Source organism: Balaenoptera physalus (genome assembly GCF_965194825.1).
Source record: "Balaenoptera physalus genome assembly, chromosome: 11".
NCBI classification, from domain to species: Eukaryota; Metazoa; Chordata; class Mammalia; order Artiodactyla; family Balaenopteridae; genus Balaenoptera; species Balaenoptera physalus.
In genome coordinates this window covers 94,711,801-94,724,933 of record NC_138896.1, presented here as the reverse complement: position 1 = coordinate 94,724,933, position 13,133 = coordinate 94,711,801, and the positions used below count along the sequence as shown (strand labels likewise).

Below are 13,133 nucleotides of genomic sequence, written 5' to 3'. Positions count from 1 at the left end.
GAAAATATTTTTCTTAAACACAATTTTCCTTTATTTGAACTGAAACACTCAGTTATTCTGTAATGTGTATAAAAAGAAGAATTTATCGCAGAAAGAGAATAATTATAAAAGCATATGCAAAATACATGTCTAAATCTTCTATTCATATAATTTTCTTGTAAAAGTGAGTATCATTATGACATAATTATACTTTATCCAAATCCCAATGTAAAATTAACATTTCAAAGATATAATAGAATTATAATATTTTTCCTGCAGGCCAAAATATCTTATCAGTTCAACCTAAATTTATAATCTTCCAAACTTCACAGGAAGTTTTAAGAGACTATCTAAGGGAAGCGGGGCTGCCGAGGAGGAGGAGAAGGAGGGGCGCGTGGCTTCCAGCGGCTGGGGGCGCCTGCGAGCGGAGGAGGGGGGCCTGTCCCGGAGGTGGCGGTGGTGCCATCTTGGCAAAGGGGGGATCAGGAAGTGCGGACGGCGGGGGCGGCAGTGGAGCCTGGAGCGGAGGCCGGGGGCTCCCGCCCGCCGGCCCTGGGGCAGCAGCAGCAGCCGGGCTGGGGCAGCAGCTGGGGGGCGGGGGGGGGGCTGGGGCACAGTCCCAGGATGGGGAGCGGGGCCTGGGGCCGGGGCCCTGCCTGAGTGGGGAGCTGAAGCTGCTCCAGTTCCTTCTCCCCCGCAGCCACGAGCGCTTCCGCATTGCCAGCGCCTGCCTGGACCAGCCGAGATGCGAGTTCCCGCTGGCTGAGGCCAGAGGGTCCGGGACAGGGGCCGCGCCCGGACCGCATCTCACCCCACAGGGGTCGGTGCCTGGGGATCCCGTCCGCATCGACTGCAACATCACGGAGTCATAGCCAGCTGTGCCCCCCATCTGGTCAGCGGAGTCCGATGACCCTAACTTGGCTGCTGTCTTGGAGAGGCTGGTGGACATAAAGAAAGGGAATACTCTGCTACTGCAGCATCTGAAGAGGATCATCTCCGACCTGTGTAAACTCTATAACCTCCCTCAGCATCCAGATGTGGAGATGCTGGATCAGCCCTTGCCAGAAGAGCAGTGTACACAGGAAGATGCATCTTCGGAAGGTGAAGATGAGGAGATGCCTGGGGACACAGAAGACCTAGATCACTGTGAAATGAAAGAAGAAGAGCCAGCTGAGGGCAAGAAATCTGAAGATGACGGCATCGGAAAAGAAAACTTGGCCATACCAGAGAAAATTAAAAAGAACCAGAGGCAAGATTACTTAAATGGTCCGGTGTCTGGCTCGGGCGCAGGCTACTGACCAGCTGATGAAGGAGCTCAGGAATATATACGGATCACTGAGTTTCAAAGGCGGAAACTATACAGTCAAACTCGTGAATGACAGCCTGTATGATTGGAATGTCAAAGTCCTCAAAGTTGACCAGGACAGCACTTTGCACAACCATCTCCAGATCCTCAGAGAAAGGAGCCGACTTCATCCTACTTAACTTTTCTTTTAAAGATAACTTTCCCTTTGACGTGCCGTTTGTCAGGGTTGTGTCTCCAGTCCTCTCCGAGGGTATGTTCTGGGCGGAGGTGCCATCTGCATGGAACTTCTCACCAAGCAGGGCTGGAGCAGTGCCTACTCAATAGAGTCAGTGATCATGCAGATCAGTGCCCCACGGGTGAAGGGAAAAGCACGAGTGCAGTTTGGAGCCAACAAATCTCAGTACAGCCCGACAAGAGCACAGCAGACCTACAAGTCCTTGGTGCAGATCCACGAAAAAAACTGCTGGTACACACCCCCGAAGGAAGATGGCTGACCCGGGAGTGCCATCCCCTTCCTCCTTCCCCAGGCATCACTGGACCAATTACCTTTGAATGCTGTATTTGGATCTCCCGCTGCCTCTGTGGTACCCTCCCTCACTTTTCCTGGACATGATAGCGCTGCCTATTGCAGGACAATGATGGCTATTCTAAACGCTAAGGAAAAAAAAAAACACAGAACTGTTTCAAGTACTCAAGACTGACTTACAGACCAACCAACCACCTGGCTGGAACCTTTGCTAGCAAGCATTCTTATAAAAGAAACTTTTGAGCCTCATTATATTGCTGGAAACTCAGCTGTGCTCCAGACTAGAGCCTCCTTACCTATGCTATGGATTTTTAATTTATTTTCCCTTATTTCATGTACACTGCTTTTTTTGGTTACAGTGTATGATGGATGTGTATGAAAAAAAATGTATCTTTGGGAAAACAATTACAGTTTGTTGACTTGAAAAAAAAAAAAGACTATCTAAAACTCTACTAAATTTAAAATGAACAAATTTAATACCAGGTTTATAAACATGACACAAAAACACCTCAGATGATGGAGAGAATAAATTATATCTGTCCTACAGTCAAGTCTGCATAAACCTATTTTTCTAGATAATATAGGTGAAGTGTTTTTTCTGTAATTGAGTAAAGGAAAGGAAACTTAATCAGCTTGCCTCGACACAGTGAAAAGTTTTCTTTGACGACCGTCAGTAAAGTGGCTAAGTACCTGATAATTATACTATCAGATGTTAATATTTCACTTCTTGTTGCTTAGCAGCCACCTGTATTTTAGAAAATAATATTCTATTTCTCTGACTATATGATGCGTATCATTTTATATTATTTGGAAAATACTGAAAGGTATTAAGGAAATAAAAGCCTGCCATGTTCCAAACACAAGATAGTTATTACTGTTAACAGTGTATTGTATTTCTCTCCAGAATTTATTTTCTAGAATTGTATTGTATATATAATTGTCTGCATCTTGTTTTTTTAATATACACTTATTATATTTGATATTTTCCTACGACAATCATTTGTTTAAAAAAAAAAAAGCTTTCAATAAACATACATCTCACTTTAAGTAAGAGCCAAATTCTTACAGTAGTCTACATGAATTGCATCCTCTCATTATCTGTCTGACCTAATTACCTCCCACTCCTTAACTTTACTCTGGTCGCAACAAATCCACTGCAATTCCTCCAACATGCCATGATGAACCCAAGTTAATACCTTTGTAGTAGCTGTCCCCTTGGCCTGCAGTCCTTCCTCTCCTGACGTGCATGGTTCATTCCACCTCCTCCTCCAAATGGCAAAGTTCTGTGGGATGCACCATGACCTGTCAGGTGACTGTGGTCATGGTCTCTGGAGTCAGAATTCACATCCTAGCTGTGTGACCTTGGGAAAGCTGCTGAACCTCTCTGTCCTTTGGGGAATAAAAATAACTATTCTCAGGGCCCAAACTCTGCTCTTTTTTTTTTTTAAGTCTTTATTGAATTTGTTACAGTATTGCTTCTATTTATTTTATGTTTTGGTTTTTTGGCCATGAGGCACGTGTGATCTTAGCTCCCCAACCAGGGATTGAACCCGCACCCCCTGCATTGGAAGGTGAAGTCTTATCCACTGGACCACCAGGGAAGTCCCCAGCTCTTTTTTTAATGTTATTTTTTCCACAGTCCATTTGTATTTCATAGCATACTCCATTACGTACTGGTTATTACAGTTATTATTATAATTTACTGATATATTATGTTTATTGTGTACTGTCTCATCTCCTCTCACTAGATTGTAAATTCTACAAAGGTAGGTTTTCACCCTGAAGTGTTCCTCAAAAAAAACTGCACTAAAAAATACACCCATATTCACAAAAAATTAACACTAATATAGAACCTAGAATGCCATCACTGTCCTAAGCTTTTAAAATATATTAATCATTTGCTCCTGCCACAACCCATGGATAGGGATTATTATTATGATCTCCATTTTATAGATAAGAAAGTTGGGGCGTTCAAATACATAAGCAGCCTTCCCAACTAGTAATGCTAGTAACTGGTGAAAGAATTTGAACCCAGGCAGTCTGGCTCCAGACAGAATATTCTTGATCACTACGCTATGCTTCTACTGAATATGTATCGATTGAATGAACTGAACAAACCAAAGAAGGAAGCACTGTCATATCAACAGGATCACGTTTCTTTGATAGTCGCTACCTCCTTCTGAAAAAAAGTGAATTCTAGTTCTTCTAAGATTATCTTTTTCTCACCAGAGGAATGCAGGCAAGAAGGTAGAATAGTGAGGTTTTCATTTCTCATCTCACCTTCAACATGAGATGGGCCACCTTCCTGTTGGCTGAGTGTCCAAATATGTTGGATTTTCCTTTATTATTTTCGTCACCTTCACCCAGTTTCCAGCTCCACACTAATGATTTGCCTCTGTAAAGCAAATAACCTTTGCTAGCCAGTGTGTTTTCCCTTTAACTTGGGCATGTTACCTTTTTATTTTAAATAAATATTATAGCACAACTTGCTAGTATACTATTAATATTAATAGCAGCAGTTTTCGAGCAACTACATCATAACTGTGTTCAATTCACTGGAATACTGTGTTCTTTTGCCACTCTATACATACTGCCCTTTAATATAGTATCTTTAATTGGGATACGAGTTGCTTGCTGGATGCATTATGAAACTCCACAGGGCTGTATTATGAGAGCAGTACTTTCTAGCTGTGCTCAGCTCTGCTCTAGCTTTGCTTAAGTATGTCATATGAGGGAGGGAGGAGGGCTCCTCCTTTAATTCTTGAAAGGGAGTAACGAAACTACTGTTCACTGCCCCTCTCACCAAAAGAAAACAAAAATACACTTAAACTTAGCTGTCCTTTAGGACTACCTAGAACACTGTTTCTCAAAACAGAACCCACAGACAACAACTGCATCACAGGCAGCTTGAGTGCTTGTTAAAAAATGAGGACCACTACCCCTCATCCTGACCTTTTAGTGAACTGAAATTTGAGGAGGTAGGACAAAAGGGTTTGCATTTTTAACAAGTACCCCCAAGTAATTTGTGTGTGTATAATATATACATTAAACGTTATTCAACAAATAAATGTTCAGCCTCTACTAGGTGCCATTTCCTGTACTGATTTCTGGGTATATAATAATAAACAGAAAGAGATATAATCGCTGTCCTCATAGAATTTCAGCCTAGTGAGGAGCCACGTATTTGTAAACGACCACCATACAAACAAGCACAGACTCTCAACTGGGATCCGGGCTATGAAGGAGAGAAATTCAGAAATATGGACAGTTGGGCAGGAATTTCAAGGAAGGCATCTCTGAACTGAAACCCAAAGCTGAGTATAAATGAACTCAGGACGAGGGGAAAAGTGGGTTGTGTTCCAGCCAAGAAGAAAATGATGTCATAAATCACACGGGGGTAAAGGAGCTTGGAGAGAGAAGGACTAATGCACAAAGCCCAGGGCGTGATAGCAACAGGGCAGCGGAAGCAGATTGTGAGAAGAAGCCATTGAGGTGACAGCTGAGTCTTGTAGACTAGCTCCTCCTTTATTCTACAAATACAAAGGGAACCTCTTGGAGGCTTTAATGGGGGAGAGGACACTGGCAGTGTTATAGTTGACATTAGTCTTATCCTAGAGCTGCACTATCCAATCAGGTAGCCACTAGCCACATGTCTATTTATGTTTAAATGTAATAAAATTAGAAGTTCAATTTCTCAGTCACACTATTTACATTTCAAGTGCTTAAAAGCCACATGTGGCTGGTAGCTACCTATCTGACAGCACAGATACAGAATATTCATTGTCCCAGAGAGTTCTATTGGCACAGCTGCTCAAAGTGTGGTCTGCAGACCCCAGCGTGGCAGACATCCCCTGAGAGCTAGTTAGAAATGCACAATGTCAAGTCCCACACTGCATTTGAAGGTGATTCTTAGGTGACCTGTATGCATATTAAAGTTTGAGAACCATAATTCTAAAAGGTAACTGACCTTTTAATGGAATCCTATTAATCATTTGCTACTTTGAATGGGGTGAAAAGCACAGAGAAAATTCCAATATAGAGAATGACTGAAGAGATGAGGATATTGCCTGGTACCAATTTGGGCCTCAATTTCATGAGATCTCCTCAAGTCCCCTTAGGAACTCAGTGAAATATACACACCACCTGGTTCCAATCAAATGCTTTACATTTTGGGGGGAAAAGATTGTCTTACAGTTCTTTCCAAACGTGATTTCCAGGTATTGCCCTGCTGTCTTCCCTTCCCATCCTTTCCCCTGTACTATCCCTCTCTAATGTCTTGCTGTTGTGAGTAGGATTGCTACATATCATACCAACAGAATACAGGCTGTGACGCAAAAAACTTAATTATCATTTTTAGGGTTCCCGGTGAAATGTTACTTGTTAGATTGTTAAAAGAAACTAATGAACTCACTGGCTTCCTGAAATTGTAGTTCTATTTTTCAGAAGTATGGTTGCCTATTTATTTTTAACTGTACTATTATCATACAAATAGATCAACTTGTGGTTGTTACCCATTTCAGACACGTGCTCCACTCCACTTTTATTACACAGTCTGTTACATGACAAAATACCTGAGGAAGCTCACCAAAATCCCAGACTTCTAAACAAAGCATTATAACATGTGGGAGGATAGAAAAAACTTCCAAATAGCTAACCTAGGCTCAGGTTTAATATTTGAGCTAAAGAAAGACTAGGATAACAAAATGATAATAATCTTAAAATGAACACTTAACTAATCATTAAGGACTGAATGTATCCTCTCAAAATTCATATGTGGAAGCCCTAACCCTCAATGTGATGGTATTGGGAGAGAGGGCCTTTGTGGGGTATGAGGGTCAGATGAGGTCATGAGATTTGACAAAGTGTCTCTCCTTGACCAAATTTTAGTCAGGTTCCTTTGATCCTCTTCCCAACTGGGCCTCAACTTTTGTCCTACTCTTTCTACCTCTGCATTGTACAATTTTACCAAGAGTCCTGCTAAGTCAATTTAGCCAGAATTTCCCACCTCAATATCTGATCACCCTCAATAGCTAATTGGGTTCCTCTTCCCCCCCTTACCCCAGGTGACATCTGATCTCCCTGGCCCCTTAAGCAAGAACCCTGTTAGGTTCATTTAGCTAGAATCCTCTCTTACCCCTGATGTTTCTTCTTAGCAATTTTCCGTCTACTGACCCCCACCCTGATCCTTGGCTACAAATTCCCACCATTCCTCGCTGTATTTAGAGTTGAGCCACCTCTCTTACTTCAAAAACCCCATTGCAGTAGCCCTCATACCTAGCCTGATAATCCTGAATACAGCTTGCCTTACCACTTTAACAAGGGTCACAATAATTTTTTCTTTAATAGGGTGGGATTCTCATGATGGGATTACTGGTATGATAATAGAAAGATATCTCTCTTTCTCTCTCTCTCTCTGTCTCTCTGTCTCTCTCTCACAGACACACACACACACACACATTCTTTCTCTCTCTCTGTCTACAGAAGCATGGAGGAAAGGCCATGTGAGGGCAGAGTGAGAAAGCAGCCATCTACAAGTCAGGAAGACAGCTCTCACTAGAAATCAATTTGACTGGCATTTTGATCTTGATCTTGGACTTTCCAGCCTGTAGAACTGAGGGAAATACATTTTTGTTGTACAAGCCACACAGTCTGTGGTATTTTTTATGGCAGCATGAGCAGACTGACACTATGTGCCATGCCCAGTGCTACATACTTCACAGATATTGTCTCATTTGATCTTTACCTACATTATTACTAAGCTAAAGTTACTAATATTATAAATGCTTTACAGTTGAGGAAACTGAGGCTCACTGAGGTTAAGTGACTTCCCAAAGTCCCTCTGTTATTATTCCAAAGTCATCTCCTATTTACTTTGAATCTGAGTCCAAAGATACCCCATGCAAATCTTTAAGCAATACTATGTTAAATGCTAGCAGCTATAGAGCCATCCAAAGCACCCCAAGTACTTGAAATGTTAACACATTTTGACAGCTATATTAAACTATTACCTGCATTTAAACAGATGCTATTATTTTTACAGGTATAATTAGGCTTTATGTACAAAAGAAATATATCTGTGGCTATTCCTTGTTTTTTTGTTTTTTTTTTTAATTCTTTTTTTTATTCCTTGTTTTTATCCAAGAAATCTTACTAATTCGGGTTCATGTAGCACAGACAAGATGGCTTGCTAAACATATAAATGCACATCAAAAGCGAAGTCCTGTATGGATAGGAAACCTGAATTCTAATCCTATTTTGTAACTAATTATGGGACCTTGGGCAGGTCACTTTAGGACATATCTCATAGGACAAGGTGTTCCCTTATGGGAAAAAGGGGCTGTTGGTCTTTAGCATTACCCCTCCCCCAGAGTTAATACTCTTTGATTTTTGTTCTCAAAGGAAGTCTTATCAAGAACTCCATTATCTCAGCTGGCAAAATAAAATGTTTGATCTTTATAACAGGTTTAGGTCCTGCCACTTGATTACTTTGAATTTTGGTCCCCAAGGTAAAAAAATGAAAGAATGAAAGAGAGAGAGAAGAAGAAGGAAAGAAAGAAAGAAAGAAAGGGAGGGAGGGAGGGAGGAAGGAAGGAAGGAAGAAAGAAAAGAAAAAAAAAAGAAAAGAAAGAAAGTTGGTCAATCATATGTGCTATTCTACAAAAAAATAAAAAATAAAAAAATAAAAATAAGAAAGTTCAGACGTCGATTAGCTGATAGAATCTGTCCTGCTAGCAAATGTAAAATAATTAGCTGTACTGGTTAGGACTTATTCAGTTACAAGTGACAGAAACCCATTTCAAAATGGATAAAGCAAAAAAACCAACAACAAAATATTTAGTGATACGCACAAATGAAAAGTTCATGGGTGGTATGGCTTCGGGCAAATATCTTTGCCTGCTGGCAAAGCTCTAGGCTTACACGCTCATCTTCACTTTCCCAGACGGATGTCCCAGAGTTAAATCTCATGGGCCAGAAAGGGCCATGTGCCACATTTGAAGCAGTCCTATGGCCAAGATAGGCCATATGCCTATACTTTGAACCTTTTAAACACCTAGAAACCACAAGGAAAATCCAGTAAAATTACTATAAGAATCCAGAATGAATATTTGGCAAGCAAAAAACAGTAGTCATCCACCTTATCAAGAAAAATATTAACAGTAAAGACATAATGGTAAGTGACAAAGTGGTTTCCCCGTCTTACTAAAGATAATAATAGCTGTAAATTATTGAGCATTTCCTATACACCCGGGATTGTGCTAAATGCTGTACACTTGTTATCTACTTTATCTTACATACAGATGAAGAAGCAGAGGCTCAAAAAAGTCATGTCACTTGCACAGAATCCCTAAAGCTAATAAAAGGCAGAGCTAAAATACAATATGGATTTATCTGATTTCCCAGTTCAGGTTCTTAAGACTCTTAACCACTATACTGCTTCCATAAGAACTAACTTGATATCTTATTTTCAGAGAATACAAGAAAACAGAAGCTGCAAAGTAAAATAACTTCATTACGTGGCTTCAAAAAATGATGGTTGTTTGTAACAACAGAAGAGTACAGTAGAATATGGTTGACTAATAATGTCCATAACCGATCTGTGACAAAATCAGTTTCATAGTGTCTTAAATAATTCAGATACCTTATTTCCAAAATACAACAGTGTTCCAAAAAATGATTTTCACAATAGATATGTACATGTATGGATGTGTATGTGTGTGTACACAGAAAATTAGAAATCAATGTTTCCAGAAGAGTTATTAACAATCAGAACATGAGAACCATCCACAGCTCTTACTAGTTATATCAGAATTATGAGTTATATCAGTTACTAGTGATATCAGAATTATTCAAAGTCATACTGGGACGTCACTAACCAGTCATCTGAAACTTGGCTGTTCATATGCCTGCAACCCATCAACCTCTACAGCCAGTCATTAAGTTACCACTTACCTAAACAATTTTCTACAGTAAGGTTTGGCAAAAGATGGTCTATCGTTCAAATCCAGCCTGATGCCTGTTTTTGTCAGTAAAGTTTTATCAGAACATAGCCATGCACATTAATTTACATATTGCTTATTGCTGCCTTTGCACTACAATGGCAGAGTTAAACAGTTTCTACTGGGACGATCTATCCCCAGAGGTTGAAAATATTTGCTATTAGTCCTCTACAGAAAAAGGTTGCCATGTTCTAGAATATGGCATGCATGCTTCAAGGAGGATTTGAATGTTTAAAGATAAATTCCAAAAACCCAGAAATTTTTCTCCTAGTTTGTAAATCACTGGGAAGGAAACTAATATTTTATGAATACATATTGAATTTCTCATGCTATAAAAAGAATGTGATATCATACCTCAAACTGACCTTTGAAAATGCAGTAATGACGTGTTTATCAGGCAAGCTGCTCCAGAACAGTTGAGATGCCAGAAGTGTCCTCTCCTGCTTTAGGGCATCTTACTTTATATTGTTTCTATTTAGACCTTTAAAAAAGGAGTTAATGAGCTGAAACCTTTTCATTTACTCTCTTTGGGGCAACTGTCAATTGGAGGCTATGACATGTACTTTTTCTTGAAAAGTTTCCTTAAAATCTTTTAAACCTTAAAACTTTCCTTAACAGTTTCCCTTGCATTGGTTTCTACAAATTATATATACCTTGTTCCCCTCCCATTAAATCATGTTGACCCTGGAGTCATATATAAATTAGACATGTTCAACTCTTAACAGGCATTCATGGCTACTGAGGGACTTGTCCTTTGAAAGATTAACTGGGCACTTGGCCTTTATTGGTCTGTTCTTGGAATTACTGTGTTTCATCTGTTTTCCTTAAGCAGCTTGGGCTCTGGATGACCCACTTTCAATAAAGAAGGCTATTTGCTTAATGGAAGAGCATACTGTATTTTCCCTGATTCTGAATTAAACTCTAGGGATAATGTTTCCGTTTTTTACACGCAGACTCATTACTCCAACCTTCCCTGATTGGGTGGAAGGAGGATATTTTAGATGTGAAATTCAAGTTCTGATACTTTATCCTAAACTCTAGACTGCACAGGGAATCCCTGATCAAATTTCCAGCAGTTACATGAGACATATTAGGCATTAGGGTATACCACTGAGAAATATCTCTATGGTGTGCAAGTTGCTGCAGACATTTCACTTGTGCTATTTAAATAAACTAGTCATGTTTCATCATGCACCATAATGTTTCACTGTCAGGCACACAAACCTTAAGAATTTTCATATTTTCAACAAACTCAAGAGTAAAGCCATGAATTTGAAAATGTATGTGTTCACCCCAAGCCAGAGCAGAATATAATCCCCCTCAAAGGAGGAACACATTTTTGGCTAGCAGAAAAGCAAAACAAACTACAATCCTTAGAATATTTTAAAGTCAGCACAAGAAAGCTGTTGACAAGGAAAACAGGGTTGCAATGTGGATGAGAGAATCATATCTCCCAGTTAAGATCTTACTAAGAACAATTCATTCATTTCTGCATGTTGCTCCACTTACAGAAAGAAGTTGTGCCCCCCATTCCAATTCCAAATACTCCAAAGGAGCATTTGCATCAGCCCTCATATCTGTAAATTACACTCCTGGAATGTCAATTTCCTGGTACTGAAACTGCTAAAATGCAAATAGGAATGCTTTCACTGATCCTACAGTTACATATGTCTTGATAGGACTGCCTTAAGGCTTGTTTGAAAATATACTGAGTGAGTTCGATATATTTTTTCTCGACCAAGCATCCATCCAAGGAGAAAACTGTGTCACCATGAGGTGGCAATCTGTTCCAGCAGTCAGCATGTGACAAACAAACCAGCTGGAGACAGGTCTTTCTTTACCACTCTTAGAAGAAATGCATTCTCTTTCCACTGAGGATGCCCAGCTGCTCATGGGTAACCCTGGAGCTTTAAGTATATTTGCTCCAAAAAGGCAGAGTCTGTCTGAAGGTGCAGTCAGCACAAAGAGCAGAGTTAGGGGACTCAGAAAGACAAATCCCGAAGGGCATCATTTAAGTCCAAGAGTGAAGTGCTACCTAATGGAAGAACCACTGTAACTTTTCAGTTAGTTGAAGTTAATAAGTTCACTTTTTGCTTAAGCTGTTTAGAGATGGGTTATTGTCACTTGCAAGAGGATAGTCACAAGGACAAGGTATTTTTACAAATGCTCAAAACATAATGAAAGCTCTATTATGATGTGTTTATCAGACATCAAAATTTTGAAGATATGTGATAGCTGACAGGAACATTTTGTGAGGGAGGAGGAGGAAGAATCTAGAAGAGTAGGCACAATCCATAGGCTCTGAATGGAATGCAGAATAATCAGGTACCCAGAACAGAGAGGTGGGGGGCTGGTAATGGGAGGGGCATTAAAAAGGGAAGCGAGCAGAGGTAGAAGACATGTTTTCATGTACTTGAGTGCAGTGTTTGGGGTTAGGAATGATTTAGCAAAATGTGAGATCTACAGTTTTATGCAGCTCAAACTAAACTACTCCAACAAAACTATTTCTCCACTGATATTACCTCTGCCATGAGCCAGGGTGTCCATTATGTTAATATTCATTTCATATTTTTTACCTTATTAAGAAATACCTCTACCACTTATCGGTTGAGAGCTTTCCAACCACTACACTGAGCTACTTGATGACCTTTCTCTCTATGGATGAACAGGTGGGGCCTGGAATCGCCAAGCCCTTGAGCACATCATTGTGAACCATGAAAAGCCATGAACAGTAACAATGGGAATCACTACAGTCATATATGTTTTGTTCAAGTCATTTTACCTCCCTAAGACTTAGTTTATTCATCTGCAAAAAGGAATAGAATATAGAGATGATATATTATAGAGATTTGCAGTGAAAATTACACTCAATATAAAATAATATATGAAAATGGTCTATGTGGCGCCATAATACAGTAGGTACTAATTAAATTATAGCTGCTGTATTTTCTATAAACACATTTTACATTTGTTTGCCAATTACATTTGCATTTGTCTGTAAATGCACATATTTAAGACAGAATTTACTTTTCCCAGACAAAATGTATACATGAAAGGATCTATAAAAGGAAAAATCTTGATTTTTCAAAATCCTATATTGTTGTCATGGTTAAAATACTGGAGTTTCAGAAGAAAAATGCTTAGAATCATGTAAATATCTAATTAACCCATCCTCCTAATCAGGTTATTTATTTTTTATAAAGCAGTTATTCACACTGAAATTATCGAATGGCACAATAGAACAAAATTGGGTTTGCGCAATAATTTGAGGCAATCATGTTTTTATAAGTAAATAATATGCATAAATGAAACAGATTAATAATCT

The 13,133-nt window shown here is 39.6% G+C and overlaps 1 pseudogene across 1 annotated transcript; it reads left to right on the top strand.

Moving 5' to 3' along the window:
• The first annotated feature begins 730 nt into the window (after positions 1-730).
• Positions 731-8,846, top strand: LOC309637504 (ubiquitin-conjugating enzyme E2 Q1 pseudogene; annotated as a pseudogene). The gene has a single exon. The product of its transcript is annotated as a ubiquitin-conjugating enzyme E2 Q1 pseudogene (transcript).
• Positions 8,847-13,133: the final 4,287 nt, after the last annotated feature.